Source organism: Scyliorhinus torazame, chromosome 1, assembly GCF_047496885.1.
Source record: "Scyliorhinus torazame isolate Kashiwa2021f chromosome 1, sScyTor2.1, whole genome shotgun sequence".
Classification (NCBI taxonomy): Eukaryota; Metazoa; Chordata; class Chondrichthyes; order Carcharhiniformes; family Scyliorhinidae; genus Scyliorhinus; species Scyliorhinus torazame.
The window spans coordinates 145,626,180-145,647,028 of record NC_092707.1 but is presented as its reverse complement, the minus strand read 5'-3'; the positions used below and the strand labels follow the sequence as shown (position 1 = coordinate 145,647,028).

Sequence of the window (20,849 nt, the reverse complement as noted above, 5' to 3'; positions counted from 1 at the left end):
CCATTAACACATGCAGTTCTACCCCCCCCCCCCCCCCCAATGTTCAATGTTCTCCAAATCTTGAAACTGCATAATAAATAATGCATGAATTGTAGAACTCCTCCATCCTTCCCCTCAGTTCAAACTTAACCTTCTCAAGAGTTAAGAATTCCAGCAGGACCCCCACCACACCAGGGCACAGGGTGGAGAGGTTGATCTCCATCCCAACAGGATCCGCCTTCGGGCAATCAATGAGGCGAAGGCTACAACATCTGTCTCCGCACCTGTTTCCAACCCGACTGGTCCGACACCCGAATATGGCCTCCCGACGGTCAACTTCACATGCACCACTTTAGAGATTAACCTAAAAACTCCTTCCAGTAATCCTCCAGCTTTGGACAAGCCCAAAACATATGAATGTGATTTGCAATGTGGAAGCGTTCACTCTTCGGAGCACCTCACACCAGACCCTCCTCCATACCTTCTCCCAACTCTTCCTCCCATTTTAAAAACTGGGTATCTTCAATGAGATTTAACGATTGAGAAATAAACAGAGGAAGGACTGAGAAGGAGTGCTAATTAGAATGGGTGAATTCAATGTCAGATCAGCTACAGAAAGAGAAATAAGAGGGGGGAAAGAAAGCCAGGATTAAGGAACAAAAAAAAGACAGAAAGAAAAATAAAAAATACATTTTAACAATGTCTTAACACAAATTCACACCCGAAGGAATGAGACTCCACATTTATTAAATGTTTATTAACTGAGCAAAAAGTATTGAGTGATAATCAGATGATGAGGGGGATAGATAGAGTGGACGTTCAGAGACTATTTCCTCTGGTGGATGTAACTGTTACAAGAGGTTCAGGGTGGGAGATATAGGAGGGATGTCCGAGGTAGGTTCTTTGCTCAGAGAGTGGTTTGGGTGTGGAATAGACTGCCTGCTGTGATAGTGGAGTCGGACACTTTAGGAACTTTCAAGCGGTTATTGGATAGGCAAATGGAGCACACCAGAATGACAGGGAGTGGGATAGCTTGATCTTGGTTTTGGACAATGCTCGGCACAACATCGAGGGCCGAAGGGCCTGTTCTGTGCTGCACTGTTCTATAATTAATGTCATTAAAAGGGTACTTGTATACGTGGTGAGCTTAATAGGCAACTAAAAGGCAAATCCAGCAATTTCATGAAAATGATGGTGAGTTTAAGATGCAGATTTCACAAAGCTAGTGGCAAGGATGCACAAATTGGGCAGCAACTTGAAGCTTCGTAATTTACAGGATATCTCTTCCCTGCAACAGGTTAGTGGCCGATTTGTACAATACTGCCATACATCATTCAGATACTGTTACCTTTACAGCAAAATCTAGCCTATCATGTTTTTAAATCCCTACTCTGAATTGAGGGAATTAATTTATTCTGGGGTTCCAGAATTAGCTGCACCTCTAACCAAAATATACCAGTATAACTAAACACTGCCATCTATCCGGCCAAGTGGAAAATTATCCAGTTTGGTCTTGGCTGCAAAAAGCAAAATAAATCCAATTCCACCAATTACCATCCATTCATCTATTCTCAATCACCTAAGTTATGGCAGGAGTCATTGAAGGTGCTATCAAGTGGCACTCATAAATGACTTGCTCATCAATGCTCAGTTTCAGGCTTACTCAGCTCCAGACCTCATTACAGCCTTCATCCAAACACAGACAAAAGAGCTGACTTCCTGCGGTGGGGCTTGAGAAACTGCCCTTGACATCAAAGCAGCACTTGATCAACTGTGGCATCCAGGAGCCCTTGAAAAATAGCAATGATTGGCAATCTGGAGAAAATTTTCCACTTGTTGGAATCATACCTGGTACAAAGGAAGATGGTTGTGGTTGTTGGAGGCCAATCATCTCAGCCCCAGAACATTACTGCATTGCTCAGGAGTTCCTCAGAGCACAGTCCTAGGGCCAAACATCTTCATCCACTAAGCCAATGACATTCCACTATAAAGTCAGAAATGGGGATGTTCACTGATGATTGCACAATGTTCAGTGCCATTCGCAACTCCTCAGATACTGAAGCAGTCCAATCCTCCATGCAGCAAGGCTGGACAGCATTCAGGCTTGGGCATTCATGTCACATAAGTGCCAGGTAATGAATATTTCCAAGAAGAGTTGAAAAATCTGTTCTTGACATTCAATGTCACTCTACTGTACTCCCTGTACACACATGACTGTGTGGCAAGATTTAACTCCAACTTAATCTAGAAGCTTGCGGATGATACGACTGTGGTGGGCCGTATCTCAAACAACGACAAATCAGCGTACAGAAGGGAAATAAATCACTTGGTTGCATGATGTATCGAAAACAATCTCTCTCTAAATGTCAGAAAGACCAAGGAACTGATCATCGACTTCAGGAAGCGCAGCACGATACACACCCCTGTCTACATCAATGGCTCCAAAGTATAGATGGTCGTTAGCTTTAAGTTCCTGGGGGTCACCATCACCAACAGTCTGTCCTGGTCCACTCATGTTAATGCAACAGTCAAGAAAGCCCAACAACGTCTCTACTTCCTACGGAAGCTAAAGAAATTCGGCATGTCTGCATCGACTCTCACAAACCTCGCCAGATGTGCGATAGAGAGCAGCCTATCCGGCTGCATCACAGCCTGGTATGGCAACTGCGCGGCCCAAGATCACAAGAAACTGCAGAGTGTGGTGAACTCAACCCAACGCATCACACAAGCTTGCCACCCTCACATTGATTCTGTATACACCTCCCGCTGCCTTAGGAAGGTAGACATCATTGTCAGAGACCCCTCACACCCAGGCATTGCCTTCTTCCAGACCCTTCCATCAGACAGAAGGTACAGAAGTCTGAAGACCCGCACTGCCAGACATAGGAACAGCTTCCCCACAGCTACAAGACTTCTCAATGACTCCCCCTCAGACTGATCTGTTCCCTGTAAGAACACTATTCATGACGCCCTATGCTGCTCTTGCTCGTGTATTTGCTTTGTTTGGCTCCTTGTTCCGCACTGTAACCAATCACTGTTTGCCGATGTACTATTTGTCAATGTACTCTGTCGTCTATTCTTTTTGTCTACTATGTGCATACTGTGTACGTTCCTCGGCCGCAGAAAAATACTTTTCACTGTACTTCGGTACATGTGACAATAAATCAAATCAAAATCAAATCAAATCATTGAATTCCCCACTATCAACGGTCTGCAACCAGAAATCTAATTGGACCGACCACATAAATATTGTGGCCACAAGAATAGGTCAGAGATGTGTATACCTCCCTATTGCTTAATGCCTTTCTAGAACCTACAAGGGACAAGTCAGGAATGTGATGAACTATTTGCCGCTTGCCTGGATAAATGCTGCTCCAAAAACACACAAAAGATATCATGACAAAGCAGCCCACTTGATCAGCACCCCTTTACCACCTTAAATATTCACTTCCACCAGTACCGGCGGGCAGTGTCAGAAGCATGTACCATCTAAAAGGCACACTGCAGCAACTTGCCAAAGCTTCCTTGACAGCAACCCCCCCCCCGCCCCCCCAAAGCTACAACATCTGTCACTCTGCCGCCTAGAAAACCAAGGGCAGCAATCACATGTGTCAATGTATGCTCTCCTCCAAGTCACCCAACATCCTGACTTGGAAATATATCACCATTCCTTTGGCGTCGCTGGATCAAAATCCTGGGATTTCCTCACTGCACTGTTATTACCACATGGCTCTGAGTGCATCAAGGAAACAGTGGACCATCACCCTCTTGAGGGCCAACAGAGATGGGTAATAAATGGTGTCCTTGCCAGCAATGCCTACATCCCATGCATGAATAAATTAAGGAAGCATTTATAAATCATCCAAGCTTCAATGTTATGATCTACATCACTTGAACACTCCTGAGTTAAATGATTCCCATTCATCACTCCAGTGCAACAATTACTTTTTGTTACTCTGATTTTTCTTCACGTACTTTAACCTGTTCTGTGTAGAATTCTGAGAAATAACTTAACTTTAACAAGTATTAAAGAACCACTATGTTCACTTCAATCATCTTGTCAGAAAACGATTACCATAGGGATATTGAAATTTGTACTACAATTTAGCCAGGAACCTTTATATTTCATTGACGATATTTAGAAGAATGGCATTTCACTTGGCTAATTGGGAAAGGCGTGGGGTGAATATGGGTTATGAAAACTTATCTCATTGCTTAGCGCAGAGGTAGGAACTCCAACTCCCAATGGACCTCTTCACCTTCACGGATTGAGGGCAGGTTGCACATGCACAGATCAGCATTTTAGCTTTTGGCCCTGTACACTTGTGCATAAAGAGATGGTACGAAAGCCTGGGTCAGGTGACTGGGAGAAGAGTGCCATTGTGAAGAGTCCCAGGCAGGGGACAGGGAGAGGTCCCAAAACAAGAGCCCCCGGGACAGAAAGACTTCCTCATTCAGTTAAAAAGAGAGGAGCAGAAGTAAAAGGCTCCAAATAAGCTAGAGGGCTGTGGGTAGAAATTTCCAATGAAGGGGGCTCAAGAGAAGCCCTGACAACTCAAGAGGAATCATCAGAAGCCCTGAAGATCCAAAAAGGCAGAGGAAGATTGGTGACTCTGTGCTGCAGGTCATTGGGCTAAAGGTACCACTTTGGAGCAGTAGTGTTCTGCTTAGCACAAGCTGGGTAGCTGAAGTTGTGTTTGTGAGTTGGTGCTTGAGTGCATATTCGGGAATCCAGGGAAGTGAAATCTCAGGAGGCCAGATTGAAACCCTGCCAGGTGGATTGTTGATGCTGTCCTAGCTGGAGAGACCTTTGGAGAGAATTCCAAGGTTAGATCTTTGAAGATGAAGACTGGAATCCCTCATGATACAGAAGAGTTTCAGTGCGATTGGTTAGGTTACTGTGTTATTGTTGTCCATTGATAAATCTATGGGCTGTTTTGGGTCTTCCAGTGACTTTATGTAGGGGGAGGATATGCACTAGGTGTCTCCCGATAGGGCATTGTCCCTTTAGTTCTTTTCGCTCAGTTTCAGGTTTTTTTTTCATTTAAAAACTCACTTGCTTAATGGAATAAGCTGCGGTATGTCCCCATGCCCATGAGAAAACGGGCGCGAATCACTCTGGACTTTCCTGGAGAAAGTCCAGAGTGATTCTCCGTTTTGAAGGGGGCTTGCAGGGCCCCGGAGTAATCGTCGCAGCTCCGGCTGCTGATACGGGGCCCTGCACCTCCGATCGCAGGACCGCGCCTGCGGCGACGGCCCCACGCAACATGGCGGACCCACACAGAAGGCCGGCCCCAACAATATAGGCTCCCGGCAGATCACGCCCACCCGCCGATCGGTGCCCCCCAATCGCGAGCCTGGCAGTCCTGGAGGCCCCCCCGGTGACGGATCCCCACACCAGGGCGGCCGCGGACTGAGTCCGCAGCTGCCACTCTGAGTGCCCGCTGGGTGGATCCATGAGTGAACCATGCCGGCAGGAATACGGCCAGTTGTTGGCGGAGAATCGCTGCGGGGGCCTCTTTCAATGGCCCCCGACCGGCGCCGCGTCGATCTCACGCGCGCGATTGGCGGCGATTCTCTGGTTCCCGGAGAATCATGGGAAGGCGCCGGACCCGATTGCGGGTCTGACGTCCCATTCTCCGCCCCCGTGCCAAGCGCGATTGCGGCACGGAGGCTCGGAGAATCCCGCCCAAGGTACCTGCATAGGTGAAATGCCTAGAAAACCTAGGCAGGAAAAGACTTAAAAGTAGAGGTTCGTCGACTGAATCGGAGGCTTCTCGGGGTTCGATGGTGGAGAAGATGGCAGAGGCAACCTCTGTGACTCCAGCCATTCCACTAACAGCCGAGATGCTTACCAGCACCTTAGTGGCAGAATTTGATCAGCACTAGTGGGTTGTGTCGGGGGATCTCCCCAAATTGATGAAAGAGGCCTTGGATCCTATTTGTTTGAATTGGAATGGATCAACAAAACTGTTAAAGCGAATGGCGACACAATACAAGGTATGGAGGTGGCTCTTTCGAGGCACAGCGGCCAGATTACCACTCTGGAAGGGAATGTCTTTGATGGGTGATGCGAATAAAGCACTGACGGCCAAAATGAATGATTTGGAGGATCATTCCAGGAGGTAAGATATCCGAATTGTGAGATTGCCAGAGGGGATGGAAGACTCAACTCCCACTTTGTGAAGATGTTTGGGAAGATGGTGGGGGAGGGTGGACTCAGGTCCCCTCCCGAGCTAGACTGTGCTCACTGAACACACCAACAGAAGCACCATTCCAATGAAGCACCGCAAGCAGTAATCGTGAATTTGCACAGCTTTCACGAAAGAGTGAGTCCTGAGATGGACAAAGGAGCATCGCAACTACAAATGGAAAGCCCACGTCATCGGGTTTTACCAGGATGTGGGAGCGGAGCTGACAAAGAAACAGGTGGCGTTCAACAAGGCCAAAGCACTCTGTATAAAAGTGGAGTTCAATTTGCTATGCCTGACACGGCTAAGAATGACTTTTGGGGGGAAAGACTATTTTTGATGCACCAGAGGAGCAGGATTCCTTTAAAGCATGGGCTGGGAGCAGGTTGATTCAGGTTCTTCGATATTGGGGATGGTCGTGATATGTGGAATTGTTGGGGTTCCTTGTTTATGTTTGCATTTTTCTGTTCTTGTTTGGGTTGAATGTTTTGAAAGTAGGAACTTGGGCAGGGATTTTAATTCTATGTGGGTTTTTATCTGTTTGTTCTAACTGTGGTGAAAATATATAACTTCCTGTCAGAGCACTAGGTTCTAAACAATGTTTCCAATTAAGGGCCAATCCACCTACCCTGCATATCTTTGGGGTGTGGGGATGAGACTCACGCAGACACGGAAGAATGTGCAAACTCCACACAGACGATGACCCAAGGCTGGGATTGAACCCAGGTCCTCGGCGCCGTGAGGCTGCAGTGCTAACCACTGCACTACCGTGCCACCCCCGGAGTACTATGGGGACGATTCTCCAATATGGAGCCCAAGTGCAACGGCGCGAACCGGACCCGGGTACGACCGATTCTGGCCCACAGGGGGCCAGCACGGCACTGGAGCGGTTCACGCCTCTCCAGCCTCCTTTCCTGGCGCCAAATGGGCGCCGCGCCAACCTGCGCATGCGCGGCGGACTTGTTAGCGCGCCGGCCCCGACTCAACATGGCATCGGTGTTCAGGGGCCGGCCACGCCAGAACATAGGCCCGGGGCGGGGGGGGGGGGGGGGGGGGACACGCCAATCGGTGAGCCCCGATCGCATGCCAGACCCCATCGGAGCCCCCCCCCCCCCGACCGTTCGCACAGAGTTCCCACCGGCAGCAACCAGGGGTGAACGGCGCTGGCGGGACACTGTCGTATCCACGCGGCCGCACAGCCCATCCGGGCCAGAGAATCGGCGGCCCCGCCAATTCCAGCGGCCCGCGGCCAGCGCCACGCCAAACACGCCAGCGCAAATGGCACCGATTCTCCACACCTCGGATAATCACGCACCGGCGTCGGGGCTCGGAGAATCGCCCCCTATGTTTTTTCCTTTTTTTAAAAATAAAGTTGAAGTGCCCAATTATTTTTCCAATTCAGGGGCAATTTAGCGTGGCCAATCCACCTATCCTGCACATCTTTGGCTTCTGGGGGTGAGACCCACGCAAACACGGGGAGAACACAGACACAGTGACCTGGCGCTGGGATCGAGGCCGGGTCCTCGGCGCCGTGAGGAGTACGATGTTTTAAGGATTATTTATACTTTGTCTTTGTTTTGTAAGAATTTTGCTTCACTCTGGGTTGGAACCGCCCTTCTGGTCAAAGAGTTAACTAACAGAAGTAGTGCTGATGGGTTGACTGCAGCTCATCATATCAGTTCTGTTTTAGATAATCAGCTTAGTGGTTTTGTTCTGTTTGGAGTTAGGTTTATTAGAAGTAGATTTAGTGGTTTATGTTTGGTGTACTGCTTGCTGCATGGAAATTTGGGTGTAATAGTGTCTGAAGCCAGAGGTTGGGGGAGTCGTAGGTTGCTGACAGTGACTGCAAATTTGTCTTTTTTAATCTTGTTAGCGGGTTTGGTGGCTATGTAACTTTTGGATAATCCCTGTAGGTAGGAGTGGCTGACTCCGGACCTGGGCCTGGGATGCAGCAATTTTAATCAATAAAAGGATTCAATTTTCTACTGCTACAATCTTGGCTGACCCCAATGGTACACATGTTCTTGTGTGTGGGTCTTTGGCAGGCACCTTGGTGGTCCTGGTTAATGTCTATTCTCCAAAATGGGACAATATGGGTTTTATTAATAAGCTGTTAGCCTCCGTTCCTGATTTGGATTTGCATTAGCTCATTTTGGGGAGGGACTTAAACTGTGTTCTGGACCCCAGCATGGATCGATCCGGGCCCAGCATTGATCGATCCAGGCCTCAATCAGGGGTGGCAATGGCATTGCTGGTTTTCATGGAGCAGGTGGTGCACGGAGGGCAAATCCGTGGCGTTTTCTGCACTGTGTGATAAAGATTTATCAGAATCGCTCCTGGCGCAGAGTACAGCCATGGCCGATTTTTTTGGATGGGTTATCCATCAATGGTGGAGAGGGAGAGGCAGCAGAGGGCAGTAGAGGGCAGTAGAGCAGAGCTGCTGATTGGCTGTTGCGGGGGAAATTTGCATACGTCCGTGTGCTCACCCAAACTTGAAGATGTACCTGAGCAAGAGACCCTAGCTGTTCAAGTAAAGCCAAGCATCCAGCAGAGGGCAGTAGAGCAGAGATGCTGATTGGCTGTTGCGGGGGAAATTTGCATAGGTCCGTGTGCTCACCCTAGCTTGAAGGTGTACCTGTGCAAGAGACCCTAGCTGTTCAAGTGACGACAAGCATCCAGCAGAGGGCAGTAGAGCAGAGCAGCTGATTGGCTGTTGCGGGGGAAATTTGCATACGTCCGTGTACTCAACCTAACTTGAAGGTGGTTTGTGGAGGAGCTGTTGTCAAGTGACACTTAAACCCGAAACACTTCTTCAGTGTTTCCCTCCCTACCCCCTCCTGTAACCAAAACAAAAACAACCGCTGTAAAGATCAGGAGGAAGGTTCGAGGGCAGGTAGAAGTAGAAAGAAGTTGAACCGTGACATCACAGCCTGCAGGTAAGGGATTGGCTGGTGACTGGTAAGTAGTTTTTCTTTTCTTTTCCCTTGGGTGTTATCGTGCGGGGCGCAGAGGTTGCTGAGTGAGTGTTTGCTGAGAAGGGGAGTGAATAACAGGTAAGCTCTTTCTTTTTCTTTTTTTTATCTAGAGAGGATGGCAGGGAAGGTAGTGCAATGTTCCTCCTGCAGAATGTTTGAGGTGAGGGCGCCGTCAGCGTCCCTGCTGATTTCATCTGTGGGAAGTGCACCCATCTCCAGCTCCTCAGAAACCGTGTTAGGGAACTGGAGCTGGAGCTGGATGAACTTTGGATCATTCGGGAGGCAGAGGTGGTCATAGATAGAAGCTTCAGGGATGTAGTTACTGCGAAGAATAAAGATAGATGAGTAACGGTGAGAGGGGCTGGGAGGAAGCAGTCAGTACAGGGATCCCCTGTGGTCGTTCCCCTTAGAAACAAGTATACCGCTTTGGTTACTGTTGGGGGGGATGACTTACCAGGTTTAAGCCATGGGACACAGGTCTATGGCACAGAGTCTGTCCCTGTTGCTCAGAAGGGAAGGGGGGAGAGGAGTAGAGCATTAGTCATTGGAGACTCCATAGTTAGGGGGATAGATAGGGGATTCTGTGGAAACGAGAGAGACTCGCGGTTGGTGTGTTGCCTCCCAGGTGCCAGGGTGCGAGATGTCTCGGATCGTGTTTTCGGGATCCTTAAGGGGGAGGGGGAGCAGCCCCAAATCGTGGTCCACATAGGTACCGATATAGGTAGGAAAAGGGATAGGGATGTAAGGCAGGAATTTAGGGAGCTAGGGTGGAAACTTAGATATAGGACAAACAGAGTTATTATCACTGGGTTGTTACCCGTGCCATGTGATAGCGAAACGAGGAATAGGGAGAGAGAGGAGTTGAACATGTGGCTACAGGGATGGTGCAGGAGGGAGGGTTTCATATTTCTGGATAATTGGGGCTCATTCTGGGGTCGGTGGGACCTCTACAAACGAGATGGTCTACACCTGGACCAGAGGGGTACCAATATCCTGGGGGGGAAATTTGCTAATACTCTTCGGGAGGGTTTAAACTAGTTCAGCAGGGGCTTGGAAACCTGAATTGTAGCTCCAGTATACAGGAGGTTGAGAGTAGTGAGGTCATGAGTAAGGTTTCAAAGTTGCAGGAGTGTACCGGCAGGCAGGAAGGTGGTTTAAAGTGTGTCTTCTTCAATGCCAGGAGTATCCGGAATAAGGTGGGTGAACTTGCGGCATGGGTTGGTACCTGGGACTTCGATGTTGTGGCCATTTCGGAGACATGGATAGAGCAGGGACAGGAATGGTTGTTGCAGATGCCGGGCTTTAGATATTTCAGTAAGCACGGGGAAGGTGGTAAACGAGGGGGAGGGGTGGCATTGTTAGTCAAGGACAGTATTACGGTGGCAGAAAGGACGTTTGATGAGGACTCGTCTACTGAGGTAGTATGGGCTGAGGTTAGAAACAGGAAAGGAGAGGTCACCCTGTTAGGGGGTTTTTATAGGCCTCCGAAAAGTTCCAGGAATGTAGAGGAAAAGATTACAAAGATGATTCTGGATAGGAACGAAAGCAACAGGGTAGTTGTTATGGGGGACTTTAACTTTCCAAATATTGACTGGAAACGCTGTAGTTTGAGTACTTTAGATGGGTCCGTTTTTGTCCAATGTGTGCAGGAGGGTTTCCTGACACAGTATGCCGATAAGCCAATGAGAGGCGAGGCCACATTGGATTTGGTACTGGGTAATGAACCAGGACAGGTGTTAGATTTGGAGGTAGGTGAGCACTTTGGTGATAGTGACCACAATTCGATTACGTTTACTTTAGTGATGGAAAGGGATAGGTATATACCGCAGGGCAAGAGTTATATCTGGGGGAAAGGCAATTATGATGCGAAAAGGCAAGACTTAGGATGCATCGGGTGGAAAGGAAAACTGCAGGGGATGAGCACAATGGAAATGTGGAGCTTGTTCAAGGAACAGCTACTGCGTGTCCTTGATAAGTATGTACCTGTCAGGCAGGGAGGAAGTGGTCGAGCAAGGGAACCGTGGTTTACTAAAGCAATCAAAACACTTGTCAAGAGGAAGAAGGAGGCTTATGTAAAGATGAGACATGAAGGTTCAGTTAGGGCACTCGAGAGTTACAAGTTAGCTAGGAAGGACCTAAAGAGAGAGCTAAGAAGAGCCAGGAGGGGAAATGAGAAGTCTTTGGCAGGTAGGATCAAGGATAACCCTAAAGCTTTCTATAGATATGTCAGGAATAAAAGAATGACTAGGGTAAGAGTAGGGCCAGTCAAGGACAGTAGTGGGAAGCTGTGCTTGGAGTCCGAGGAGATAGGCGAGGCGCTCAATGAATATTTTTCGTCAGTATTCACACAGGAAAAAGACTATGTTGTCGAGGAGAATACTGAGATTCAGGCTACTAGACTAGAAGGGCTTGAAGTTCATAAGGAGGAGGTCTTAGCGACTCGGCCAACGTTGTCTACCTCATACGCTGCAGGAAAGGATGTCCCGAAGCGTGGTACATTGGCGAGACCATGCAGACGCTGCGACAACGAATGAACGGACATCGCGCAACAATCACCAGGCAGGAATGTTCCCTTCCAGTCGGGGAACACTTCAGCAGTCAAGGGCATTCAGCCTCTGATCTCCGGGTAAGCGTTCTCCAAGGCGGCCTTCAGGACCCGCGACAACGCAGAATCGCCCAGCAGAAACTTATAGCCAAGTTCCGCACACATGAGTGCGGCCTCAACCGGGACCTGGGATTCATGTCACATTACATTCATCCCCCACCATCTGGCCTGCGAAATCCTACCAACTGTCCTGGCTTGAGACAATTCACACCTCTTTAACCTGGGGTTACCCCATCTCTGGATCTGTAAAGATTTAATCACCTGCTAATGCTCGCATTCCTAGCATTGTTTGGCATCTTTGAATTTGTCTATATATGTGTTTCTGGAACAGACCTCTTCATTCACCTGAGGAAGGAGCAGCGCTCCGAAAGCTAGTGACATCGAAACAAACCTGTTGGACTTTAACCTGGTGTTGTAAGACTTCGTACTTAGCTTTTATTGGTAGAGGGATTGAGTTTCGGAGCCATGAGGTCATGTTGCAGCTGTACAAAACTGTACAAAACCCAGCAAGGACCCTCTCAAGGCAAACTTTATTCGCTCCAGGCTGAGGAACCCAGCCATGTCACTAACCCAGGTCTCCACACTCGGGGGCTTCGGGTCTCTCCACATTAACAAGATCCGTCTCCGGGCTACCAGGGAGGCAAAGGCCAACACCTCGGCCTCTTTCGCTTCCTGCACTCCCGGGTCCTCTGACACCCCAAAGATTGCTATTGTTGGACTCGGCTTCACCTGCATGTCCATAATCCTGGACCTAGCCCTCGCAAAGCCCTGCCAGAATTCTTTGAGGCCGGGCATGCCCAGAACATATGGACATGGTTCATCGGGCTCCCTGAACACCTGGCACACCTGTCCTCCACCCCAAAGAACTTGCTCATTCTCGCCGTCGTCATGTGAGCCCGGTGTACCACCTTAAACTGAATTAAGCTGAGCCTGGCACATGATGAGGAAGAATTCACCCTGTCCAGGGCATCAGCCCACAGGCCCTCATCTAGCTCCTCACCTAGCTCCTCCACCCACTTGCCCTTCAGTTCCTCCACGGAGGCTTCCTCCGCCTCCTGCAGCCCTTGGTAGATGTCCGACACCTTCCCCTCTTCTACCCAGATGCCAGACACCACCCTGTCCTGTATCCTTCGAGGGGGTAGCCACAGAAATGTCCCCACTTGTTTTTTGGTTTTTTAAAAATCTTTTTATTGGCATTTCTCATATTTATAAACAGTTGTATATATACACATCACATTTTTCTCGCCTGCGCTCATTTCCTTTATTATACAGAGGTTTAGTTTGTCATTCGTTTAACTGACCCTACATGCCTTTCATTGCCCTCCGGGTCAGTCTATGGTTCCTCCCCCTTCCCCGTTCACCACCGTCTTTTATTTTCCGGACAGAGTGGAATCATCTCTCGTGGTTTCCCTGCCTTCCTCCCCCCCCCCCCCCCCCCCCCCCCCCCGGGGTTGCGCAGTCTTTTGGTACCTCATCTATCTTGGTGTTTTTTAAAAATTCTTATTAGGTTACTCCTCATTGCTGGCCTCGAACAGGTTTTGGAAAAGACCGACAAACTGCCCCCAAGTATCCGGGAAGCCTTCCTCTGACCTTCGGGTGGCGTACTTAATCTTCTCCAGGTGGAGAAATTCCGAAAGGTCAGCGAGCCAGTCTGCAGCTGTGGGTGGTGCTGCCGATCGCCAGCCAAGCAGGATTCTCCGGCGTGCGATTAGGGAAGCGAATGCAAGGGCGTTGGCCCCTTTTCCCCATGTGTTACTCTGGCTGCTCCGATACCCTGAAGATTGCCACTATTGGGCATGGCTTCACCCTCACCCCCACAACCTTGGACATTGCCTCGGCGAAGGCTGTCCAGAACTCAGCAAGCTTGGGACAAGCCCAAAACATGTGGGTGTGGTTGGCCGGGCCCCTCTGGCACCGCTCACATTTATCCTCCACCTCCGGGAAGAGCCTGCTCATTCGGGTTCTGGTCAGGTGCGCTCTGTGCACCACTTTGAGTTGCATTAGGCTTTGCCTTGTGCAGGAGGAGGTGGAGTTCACCCTGCTCAGTGCTTCGCTCCAGAGTCCCCATCCCACCTCTGTTCCTAGTTCGTCCTCCCATTTTTGTCTGGTCGCATCCAGTGGAGTCCGGGCTCTGTCCAGGAACTGTCCATATATTTTCCCACATAGCCCCCCCTTCTCGTTGCTTGTGCCAATCAGGTCCTCTAGTAGTGTGCATTCTGGGGCCCCAGGGTACCCCACTGTCTCTTTGCGGAGGAAGTGTTTTATTTGGAGGTGTCTCATTTCCTGTCCTTTTGCTAGCCTCCACTTCCTCGTCAGTTCGTCTAGTGTCGCCAGTCTGTGCCCTACGTAGAAGTCCCCGACCATCAATGTGCCCCCGTCCCGCCTCCATCTTTTGAAGGTGGTATCTAGCATGGCTGGGGGGAATCTGTGATTGCCACAGATGGGGGCCATTGGGGACATTTTAGTTATCCCGAAGTGTTGTCTGAGCTTGGTCCATGTTCTCAGTGTGGCCGCTACCACTGGGCTCGTTGTGTATCTTGTTGAGGAGGATGGGAGTGCTGCTGTGGCCAGGGCCCAGAGGGTTGTTCCTTTACAGAAAGCCTCCTCCGTTTGTACCCAATCTGTGTCGGGTTCTTGTACCCATCCCCTCACTCTTTCTGCCGTTGCTGCCCAGTGGTAGTATTGTAGGTTTGGTAAGGCCAAGCCCGCTTTGATTTTCCTTCTTTGCAGTGTCTGTTTTGGGATTCTTGGGTTCTTACGCCCCCCACACAATCGCCATGATTAGACTGTCTACGTTTGGGATGAAGATCGGAATGGATCTAAACAGGAAGAGGAACCTTGGCAGTACGTTCATCTTGATCGTCTGCACTCTCCCCGCCAGGGAGAGTGGGTGTGAGCCCCACCTTTGAAGGTCCCTTTTTACTTCCTCCACCAGGCTGGTCAGGTTCCACTTGTGGATCTGTGTCCAGTCTCTGGCTATCTGGATCCCCAGGTATCGGAATCTGTTCTGGGCTATTTTGAACTGGAGTCCCTCCAGCTCTCTCCCTCCCCTTTGGGTTCACTGGGAATGCCTCACTTTTGCCCAGGTTAAGTTTGTAGCCCGAGAAGGTTCCAAACTCTTTCAGTATTTGTAGTATTGCCTTCAGTCCCTCCTGAGGCTTCGAGACATAGAGGAGCAGCATAGAGCGAGACTCTGCTCTCTGTCTCCTCTCTGGATTCCCTTCCAGCATTTCGCATCCCGCAGGGCTATCGCCAGGGGTTCGATGGCTAGCGTGAACAAGAGTGGGGACAGGGGGCAGCCCTGTCTTGTTTCTCTCTGCAGCTGGAAGTATTCAGAGCTGGTGGTGTTAGTTCGGACGCTCGTTTTGGGAGCGTTGTACAGGAGCCTCACCCAGGCGGTGAACCCCGCTCCTAGCCCAAACCGTTCCAGTATCTCGAGGAGGTAGCTCCATTTGACTCTGTCGAAGGCCTTTTCTGCATCCAGGGAGACGATTACCTCTGGTATTCACTCCCCAGAGGGGGTCATTATTACGTTCAGCAGCCGCCTGATGTTCGCTGTGAGCTGCCTGCCCTTGACAAAGCCGGTTTGGTCCTCTGCGACCACCTCTGGTACACAGCCCTCCAGCCTTTTGGCCAGGACCTTAGCGAGTATTTTCGCATCCATGTTCACCAGTGAAATGGGTCCGTATGATCCGCATTCCGTCAGGTCTTTATCTTTTTGGGGTATCAGTGAAATTATGGCCTGCGCTAGCGTTGGGGGCAGGGTGCCCCTTGCCAGTGAGTCCGCGAACATGTCCCTTAGGTGTGGGGCCAGGACTGGTACAAATGTTTTGTAGATGTCCGCCGGGAACCCATCGGGTCCCGGTGCCTTCCCCGCCTGCATGGAGCTGATGCTCTCCATGATTTCTCCCAGGTCTATTGGTGCTTCTAGCTCCGCCTGTCTGTCTTCCCCCACAACTGGTAGTTCCAGTCTGTCTAGGAACAGTTTCATCCCCCATCCCCGTTGGGGGGCACGGAGGTGTTCAGTCCCCAGTAGAAGGTCTCAAATGCCCGATTGAACTCCTTTGGTTTGGGGGGGCCTCTGCGACCACCTCTGGTACACAGCCCTCCAGCCTTTTGGCCAGGACCTTAGCGAGTATTTTCGCATCCATGTTCAGCAGTGAAATGGGTCCGTATGATCCGCATTCCGTCAGGTCTTTATCTTTTTGGGGTATCAGTGAAATTATGGCCTGCGCTAGCGCTGGGGGACATGGTCGCCGCGTCCTGTTCCTGCTCCGCTGCTCGGCTCGCCAGCTATTCCGCTTCCTGATTCGCCAGAACCTCCGCCTCGCCCCGTGGAGTTGTCTGCCTGCGCGGCCGCAGCTCCTGCTTTTTTCCTTCGCTGCTGTTCCTTCTTACATCTCGCCGTCCCCCCCAATTTATTATTTGGAGCCATATTTCTGCCTTGTGCGCCTCCACTCTGACCGCCAGGCCCAGGATCTCATCCTCATTGTCCGATTCCTTCCTCTCCACCTCTTTAATCACCTTCTCCTGCACCTACTGAGTCTCCACCATCTTTTCCAAGGAGGCCTTCATAGGGGCCAGCATCTCCGTCTTCAGCTCTGCGAAGCAGCTTCTCGGAAACTTTTGCTGCTCTCTCGACCACTGGGCCCACGTGGCTTGGTCCGCGCCGGCCGCCATTTTGTCCTCCCGGACCCGCTCCGCTCGCTTCCCCGCAATCGCTCTTTTAACGGCCCAGCTCCTGGTTCCCTCCATACAGCAGTGGGGGTAACCTCTGCAGCATCCTTTGTCACGCCGGGAAACACCGCCAAAGTGCCGTTGCTGCTCCGTTTAAAGGCCCAAAACTCCGATCCTGGTGGGAGCTGCCATATGCGCGACCTATTCGGACATAGCCGTTACCGGAAGTCCCCGCGCCTTGCGAGATCTAATGAGCTGAGCTTATTAGTGCAGGAAATGAGTCAGAGTGCAGCCAAGGCCTCATTGAGGCCCGGAAGGGAAGCAAAGAACTTTTTTTTTTACAAATTTAGAGTACCCAATTATCTTTTTCCAAATAAGGGGCAATTTAGTGTGGCCAATCCACCTAACCTGCATACCTTTGGGCTGTGGGGTGTAACCCACACAGACACTGGGAGATTGTGCAAACTCCACGCAGTGACCTGTGGCCGGGATCGAACCTGGGTCCTCAGTGCCGTAGCCATGATGTGGAGATGCCGGCGTTGGACTGGGGTGAGCACAGTAAGGAGTCTTACAACACCAGGTTAAAGTCCAACAGGTTTGTTTCAAACACTAGCTTTCGGAGCACTGCTACTTCCTCAGGTGAATGACATATCTCTTCATTCACCTGAGGAAGGAGCAGTGCTCCGAAAGCTAGTGTTTGAAACAAACCTGTTGGACTTTAACCTGGTGTTGTAAGACTTCTTACTGTGCTCAGTGCTGTAGGCAGCAGTGCTAACCACTCAATATGGTGCAGAGAAAAAAGTTGAACCCCAGATTGTGCTGCCCAGTAATGGTATGGGTAGAGATGTTACAATTGACACCAGTATCCATAAGCAATTGGAGGGTGGGGACAGGAGAATGTAAGGCACAGCTCTTGCAAACATCTCCGCTGGAAATGTGTGCACATACATGGACATCAAGAAAGGGGCCAAAATAATTATAAATAAATAAATCGAGCTTGGCTAAGTGACTGCCCACACTTAGCATCTAGACTCACTATAACTACTTTCATCAAGGAACCAGGAAGTTACCAGAAATATGCAGATGTTACAAAACTTGGAAACATTGTGAACTATGAAACAGATGGTGTAGAACTTCAAAAGGACATGGACAAGTAGGTGGAATGGGCAGACAGGTGGTGGATAAAGTCCAATGCAGGAAGTTTATTCATTTTGGTAGGCAGAACATGGGGAGACATGAGCAAGTTGGATATGTTGAACTTGTATAAGACAATAGTTCAGCCTCGACTGGAGTACTGCGCCCAGTTCTGGGTGCCACACTTTAGGAAGGAAGTGAAGCCATTAGAGGGGGTGCAGAAAGCATTCACGAGAATGGTTCTCGGGATAAGGAACTTCAGTTATGTAGACAAATTGGAGAAGTTGGGGCTGTTTTCCTTGGAGAAAGGAAGGCTGAGAGGAGTTTAGATCAAGGTGTTCCAAATCATGAAGTTTGGATGGAGTAGATAAGGATATGCTGCTCCCACTCCGGAAAGGATCAAGAACGAGAGGCTACAGATCTACGGTAATTGGCAAAATATGTAAAATCTATATTAGAAAAAAAAACTTTATCATGCAGTTTAAGGTCAGGAATTCACTGCTCAAGAGTGTGGTGGAAGCAGGTTCCATCAAAGCGTGTGTGGGGGGGGGGGGGGGGGGTGGGGGGGGTGGAGTGTCCATGCATTTTGAATATGCTTATAAAAATGAAAATCTCAGAAATCAATTCCTCCACTGGGTTTAGGTTTCTCCACCTCTACACATTATTACCGCTGTAGAACAATTCAAATCCTTGATTGATTTTCTCAAATGCTCCCTTCCGCACACATTTCTAGTCTTTCACACACAGCAAGTTTGTAAATTAAAACCCAATATAATCTGTCGGAAAACCCACCAATACAAGGTGGCTTTTGTAATCTTTTGTTGATTAAGCTGAATGGTGCAAACATGGATAATGGGGCACTCGAGTTGTACAGTACAGCATTGGAGGCAGTCCAAAGAAGATTCACTAGGATTTTCTTATGAGGAGAGGCTGAGTAGGTTGGGCCTGTACTCATTGGAGTTTAGAAGAATGAGACGACCTTATCAAGATATACAAGATTCTCAGGGGGCTTGATAGAGTAGATTACTGAGAGGTTGTTTCCCCATGCGAGAGATTCCAGGACCAGAGGGAATAATCTCAGAGTAAGGGTCGCCCATTTAAGACAGAGAAGAGGAGGCATCTCTTCTCTCAGAGGGTAGTGCATCTGTGGAATTGTTTACTGGAGAGAGCTGTAGAGGCTGGGTCATTATGTTCAAGGCTGAGATAGACAGACTTTTAATCAGTAAGGGAATCCAGGGTTATGTCAGTTGGCTGAACATCTAGTTCGTGATGCAAAGTGAGGCCAACAGCATGGGTTCAATTTCCGTAACGGCTAAGGTTATTCATGAAGGCCTGTCTTCTCAGCCCTCGCCTGAGGTGTGGTGATCCTCAGGTTAAATCACCACCAGTCAGCTCTCCCCCTCAAACAGGAAATCAGGCAATGATCAGCAGGGGACTATGGTGGCTTTACCTCACAAGAGTTATGGGGATAAGGCGGGAAAGTGGAGTTGAGGATTATCGCATCAGACCAGCCATGACCCCATTGAATGGCAGAGCAGACACGATGGCCCGAATGGCCAATGTGTTATGGTCTTATTGTCGAACTGTACCAGGTCAAGGTTTAAAAAGATGAATATTGCTGCAATTTAAATGAAAACGTCCTCTCAATAAGACGCTTGGTGTAGACCACTTGAAACAACAGCAATAGTCCAAACACTGCTCAATGTCAGAGAAAGACATGTAATTACGCGTTGAACTACCTCCTGGATGCCGTTCTTTCAGAATCAACAAGATAGTTTATGTCAATCATTAACTTGGCACACCATCCACCCACCCCCGCAACATTTTCTTTGTGCATAAACATGACTGAATTTAACATATATCCTCATAAGCATCTAATTATTGCTTTCAAAGCGGGGTGGGGGGAGGTGACCTACACGTCTGATTAAACGAAAATAATATTTATTTCAGAGACTGACCTTTATCAGCAACAGAAATTGAGTCAATTTACCAGTGTCTGATTGAACAGCTGGAGTGAGTGAAATATACACAGTAAATGCAATCTGCAAATACAAGGAGAGCTTGCATTCTTTTTTGCAATTTGCAAGGATGTTAAATAAAAGGTATATTTCCTATTGCATTATTTATCACTTTTCGATCGACCCCTCCCCATGTCTCGATCAACAAACCTGAGCAGAACACCTGGAAAAGCTGTAACCCTTTCCCTTCCAGGACTGCATTGCATTCGAATAGGCAGAGATTTGCAAGAGCTGTGCCTTTGAATGGGAGGGTGTCACGGGAGAAAGCACAGTGGGGAAAGCACAGGGTTTTAAACACCTCGCTCTCGCCGACATCTATTCATTTATGGCACTGGTTCCAAAAAACGGTCCGTATTCAAATGCAGCACACACACAAAAGAAAATCCTCTTACCTTTATGCCAGCACTGAAACAGGTAATGGAGAGATTATATCACCCCCGACTGTTGTTGCCTTCCTTTCTCTTTGTACGTCATCCTGGGAGAATATACTTGCTCCTGTACACCATCCCCACTGATAATCTGCGGATGCGCAAAACGCCCGCGACGTCACAAAGAAAACTCCCTCCTGTCCTGAGGGACTGGCTTTGGATGGGATTCCTCTGCATTCACGTAGCAAATCACTCATCTTCTCAAATCAGATCGTGTGGGGAATGTCACATCGGGCTCACCTCCTGCTCAATCGTCTAACTCTCCGGAAACCCCCCATCAGGGTTGGATTGAGAAATCCATATTGTGCTTAAATGCTGAATGAGATGGATGGGAATCTGAGAAGTTGTAACCCGATAGGAAATTCATGGACTTTTTCTTTTAAATCAATGCCCTTGCCATTTTTTTTTAAAGCGCAAGGCCTCTTTGGATTTGCCACCTTGCATATGCTTTTACTTATTCCCTGCTGTTCAATGGGATGCTCACTGGCAGTGTTTCCCATTGCCACATTTTGGAGTGTTTATATTTGCATAAACCTCAGGACATCTCAAAACATTTCATATCCAATGGGGTATTTAACAGGTGTGGTCATTGTTCTAATGCAGGGAAATCCCACAAGTAACAATGAGATGAGTGAGTTTTAGTGATGTTAGTAATATTGGCCCGGGACTACCGGCGGCGGCCATGGAGTGAGTGGTCGCAGATTTGGTAGCTTCCGCCCGTGGTGGTCCTTTTGCGACCTTTGCCCTGGTTTGTAGCAGGAATTTTAGAGGAAAAAGGTGTAGAAGTGAGAGCAGAAGTGATTGACCCCCTAGCATATGGAGCGGCGGACCAGAAGTGCCCG

The 20,849-nt window shown here is 49.1% G+C and overlaps 1 protein-coding gene across 1 annotated transcript in view; it reads right to left on the bottom strand.

Moving 5' to 3' along the window:
* rnf19b (ring finger protein 19B) overlaps positions 1 to 20,088 on the bottom strand; it is a 362,883-nt gene extending 342,795 nt beyond the window's left edge. Inside the window, exon 1 of the mRNA XM_072500961.1 lies at positions 19,972 to 20,088. The gene's annotated coding sequence lies outside the window, so the exon portion shown is untranslated. The remainder of the gene's footprint in view (positions 1 to 19,971) is intronic.
* Between the last annotated feature and the right edge of the window lie 761 nt (positions 20,089 to 20,849).